This window comes from Monodon monoceros, unplaced genomic scaffold (assembly GCF_005190385.1).
Source record: "Monodon monoceros isolate NGI ecotype Baffin Bay Population unplaced genomic scaffold, NGI_Narwhal_1 Super_Scaffold_6, whole genome shotgun sequence".
Taxonomy (NCBI): Eukaryota; Metazoa; Chordata; class Mammalia; order Artiodactyla; family Monodontidae; genus Monodon; species Monodon monoceros.
The window spans coordinates 65,435,163-65,440,071 of NW_021703783.1; the positions used below are offsets into that span (position 1 = coordinate 65,435,163).

At 36.3% G+C, this 4,909-nt stretch overlaps 1 protein-coding gene across 3 annotated transcripts in view; it reads left to right on the forward strand.

Moving 5' to 3' along the window:
* Window positions 1–4,145, forward strand: part of TMTC2 (transmembrane and tetratricopeptide repeat containing 2) — an 842,237-nt gene extending 838,092 nt beyond the window's left edge. For 2 of the 3 annotated variants that reach the window (XR_003791066.1, XR_003791068.1), the window contains 2 exons: window positions 939–1,011; window positions 4,053–4,139. The gene's annotated coding sequence lies outside the window, so the exon portion shown is untranslated. Of the gene's footprint in view, window positions 1–938; window positions 1,012–4,052 lie in introns of all 3 variants that reach the window. The other variant, XR_003791067.1, reaches the window with a different exon arrangement.
* Window positions 4,146–4,909: the final 764 nt, after the last annotated feature.

The following is a 4,909-nucleotide window of genomic DNA, read 5'->3' on the forward strand; positions in this document are numbered from 1 at the left end:
TATGGGCTTTATTTTAAAATATACATATGTATACATACATATTCATATTTTAATATATTTATATACATATATATATGAATGTGGAATGATGTTTAGGTTAGGGTCAGTGTATATAGTGAGTTCAAGCTTGTAAAGAATCTGTATTTTACATACACTATATAAGGATGTAATTACTTCACCCAGACTTTGAATGTTAGGGATGTAAGCTGATATCATAGAATGATAAATGGGATATTTCTTGTTCCTTCTTAATAGACAGATGGGGCCCCAGCTGAAAACAGAGGCTTTCTAAAGAGACCAACAAACAACTGGAGACATAACTACTTTTTAGGATTTGTTAAGAGGCTGTACAATGAACCCTGACACACTCAACTATTAGCCAAATCCCCTCCCTTACTCTGACCATTCCTTGCCAGTTGCAGAGAAAAGGAGGAATGAAAGTATAGATTGTATTCCTGCTCCTACTTCAAACTCCTTAAGCCGTGAGTCTTGCCTAAGGTGGAGAACAGAATGGTGTGTATTTGTGCGTGCTAAATTGGAAACATTTTCTTTTTTTATTGAAATATAGTTGATTTACAATGATGTGTTAATTTCTGCTATATAGTGAAGTGACTCAGTTATACATACTCGTACATTCTTTTCCATTCTTTTCCATTATGGTTTATCACAGGATATTGAATATAGTTCCCCGTGCTATACAGTAGGACCTTGCTGTATATCCACGTGCCCTCTTACCACTAAATCCTTCCACTTTTATGCCTTAAGAATAAAAACATTCCCTTACATAATGACTGAATAATTATCAAGATCAGGATATTTAACATTTTACATAATTCTCTAATACACAGTGTGTATGCATGTGTGTGTGTATACACACATATATATGTCAGTATCTTGTGAAATACCTCAGCATGAATTTGTCTGATGTTTATGATCAGTTTCAGCTATTACATTTTTGTCAGGAATATCACAGAAGGGATATTGTGTCCTACTCAAGGCATCATGTAAAAGGTATGTGATATTAATTTGATCATATGGTTAAAGGTTATATGCAAAGTTTATCTACTATGAAGTCACTATATTTCCTTTTCCCCTTCATAATTAAGTACTTTGTGAGGAGATACTTTGAAACTATGTAAATACCATTTTTCTTAGCAAAATTATACTCAATCATTTTAGCATTCATTGATTTTCTAATTCCATCATTTCTATTGTTTTTTAATTTGTAGGTATGAATTTATTTACTTCAAGCATACTAGTTAACAACCATTTACAAATTTGGGAAAGAAGATCAGTTCTAATCTTTCATTTAACAAACAACTCTTACTTACTGAGCCCTACTGTATACAGAGTGCTGAAACGAACCAACTGCTGATGAGATCATTTTTAATTCATGTATCTATTTAACAAATTTTATGTGTCAGGCACTGGGAATCCAATGGTGAATAAAAAACAGACATGATTCTGTCCTTTGGAGTTTACTGTCTACTGAAGGAAACGGTTACTAAAGGAACCGTCATAGACATAAATATAGAGCTACTTTTAAGTGAGAATGATACAGTACAGATGCCTGGTGCTAGGAGGGTAAAATAGTAGAGGGACCAACTTTGTATTGGCAAAAATCTTTCCCTGCTGAAAGGATGACTGACCTGAAATGTGAAGGATAAGGGGCATTAACTCTGGGTAGAAGGGGAAAGAGGATTTCAGGCAGGTGCAAAGGCCCTGCAGTTGGAGTGAGCGTAGTGCTTTCAGAGAATTGAAAGGACAATGTTTTTTGACCTAGAGGACAAAGGCAAGTGGATGTGTGTGATAAACCTCTAAATTCCTTCTCTTGTTATACTTCAAGCTGCCTTTTATTTAGTTTTGCTTTCATTTGTCCATTTATTCATTCTTTGACTCATTCAGGCATTCAACAAATGATTATTCCATGTCATTATTCTGTGGCAGGTACTGTGTTAGGTACAGATACAACAGTAAGTCCACAGACCCTGGTCCCAAAGATCTCACAGGAAAAGAGAAAAGGATGCCCAGGTGCTATGGGATCACAGAGGAAGAACATTCATCTTGGTTTCCCATCACCCATCCCTCCATTTATGCCCTGGTGATTTGTTACTCATCATTTAAGGCCCAGCTCAATAGCCCTGCAATGCCTTCTCTGACATGCTTGGTAAACACTTTGTCTCCCGCTGCCAATGGCTAACTGCTTCTATGCAACTTTGTACATAAAAATAATTGCTGCTGTTTATTGAACATCTCTGTGCCAGGGATTTAGTTCTTAGTGTAGTATAGGCAACCCTACACGATAATTAAAATAATGCCAACTTCACAGATAAAGAAAAAACAGATTAAGAAACTCACTCCTTTTTCTGTGTTTTCTACCTTTTGAGTAGTACTCACTGTCCAAACCAGAAAACCAGAACACCTTTCCCTCTACCCTTCATCTAGTCAGATGCCAAGTCCTGTAAATTCCAGCTGCCTAACAGCCATAAATCTGTCCCCATCTACCCATTCACACTGCCACTAGTTCAACTTGGGCCATTATCATCTCTCAGCAATTTCCCTTCCTGGAGTAGCTTCTTTGCGAATCTGCTGTGCTTCACGTTGACATGAATATGATCATTCTAAAGTACAGATCTGATCATGCCAATGTACTGCTTAAAGTACTTGAGTGGGTCTCCATGACTCTTAAAGGAAAAAAAATCCAAGACCCTTAACTCAGCCTATAGGACCCTTTAGGCTACTACCTACTTCTTTACCTTCATTTCATCCAGTCAGACTTCACAGTCTACACTGGAAGCCTCAATGAGCTTCTCAAGGTTTCCCATCTTGCCAAGTATTCTTTTGCCTCTAGCCCATCACTTCCTCTGTTATTATTCGTGAACAGTATACTTCAAGGAACGACCCTTCCTTCCCGTCTGCATGGCTTCATGGATTCTTGTTTTATTCAATGGGTTTTAGTTCCTTATTGTTATTTACATATTTTGATGTTCAAAATATCCTAGATTGTCCAATTTAAATGCCTTAAAGCTAGCATTTATATACTTTTCATATGTTCCCATCATTATTTAGACATTTTATTCACTTATGGCATAATAAAGTGTTCCAAGAAAGATTCACTTTTCCTGTACTTAGACTGAGTCTATTTTCCAAGAGCTCTATTTCCCTTTATTGGAAAATGACTGTTGGAAACCAAGATCTGGGTTCTGAATATGCCCATTGTTATTGGTATGTCACTGTTTTATACCCTCTCAGTGGACAAGCTGAGGAAAATTCTTCAATAATGTTCTCCCTGATTCTTTTTTTTTTTTTTTTTTTTTTTTTCGGTACGCAGGCCTCTCACTGTTGTGGCCTCTCCCGTTGCGGAGCACAGGCTCCGGACGCGCAGGCTCAGCGGCCATGGATCACAGGCCCGGCTGCTCCGTGGCATGTGGGATCCTCCCAGACCGGGGCACAAACCCGTGTCCCCTGCATCGGCAGGCGGACTCTCAACCACTGTGCCACCAGGAAAGCCCTGACTCCTCTTATTTTTAATGGATTTACTTATTTGCTCAAACCTATATGATATACAAAAAGTAGTCTGAGAATTGATAACACATGCCATTGTTAAAAACAAACTTACTAATTAAAAAATTGTTTGCAGTTCTTTTTTTATAATAAAATTTACATATAGTGAAATGTTCAAATTTTAAATGTACACTTTTTTTAAATTTTTGACAAATGCATACACCGATGTAACCCACATCTCTATCAAGACATAGAATATTTCCATACCCTATAAGGTTCCCTTCAGCCTCTTCCCACAGGAAATCAGAAATATTAGAATTTTAATTTTAATTAGAATTTTAATTTTAATGCATTTTAATAACTAGAGTAATTGAAAAAATATGAGATTTTTTCCAAAGATATAATTTACAGATAAAGTGTTTTTTGTTCATTTGTTTGATAGCACATGATTAACAACTTATTGGAAAATATTTTGTTTACTACATTACTGAAGAATATGCCATTACACAAGTTTTAACTTCAATAACTCTAATTTTCTTTCTTTACAGATGAAACTACTGAAGCTAAGAGAGAATCTAGGCTTATCCCAGTTTACAAAGTTGCTTTGTACTATCTAAGGATTAAAAGTTATATATTTCCACATATAACTTGAAAACTGTTTTTGTATCCTTCTCAAACAGAAGTCTAGTTCAACTCCAGTTTTAAAAAACAAAATGCAGGTCATCAGTTCAACCTTATGACTTTCTAACAAGCTCCAACAAAATCTCATTCATAGCATACCACTGGACACACAGATAAGATAAAAACTTGCAGCACAAAAAGCGCAGATTGACAGATAATTTAATGAGAGAATTTGAAAGAAATTGACATACATTATAAAGCAGATTAGATTTATTAACAATAAAATCTGCTTATGCTACAACACAAGATGAAGCTTGGGTTTGCTTCATGAAACAGAATGTGGTAGGTGTTGCCAATTGATTACCAATTCTTCACTCCCTCTCTATAATAGAATTAATTGACGCATGTTCCTATTTGACTTTGCAGTAGGTTGCTCTTACTAGAATGGGCAAAGTATCTTTTTCTGCCCCATTTATTTTGAACTTGACCATGTAACGTGCCTTGGCCAATGAAATATGGACAGTTATGACAGTGTGCCACTTTTAAACCAAGATATTATGTAGTATACTGTTTCTACTTGTTCCTTTTACACTTCTATCAGTCCCCATGAGAAAGACATGTCCTAGAAACAAGGATGGTGGGGGACACATGGAACAGACCTGAAGCAGCACCACCCAGCTGACCAATGAACCAAGAAGCAAGCAAATTACGTGTTACTTTAAGCCACTGAGATACTGAGGTTGTTTGTTTCATAGCAAAAACAGATTAATGTACAGAGATTGCC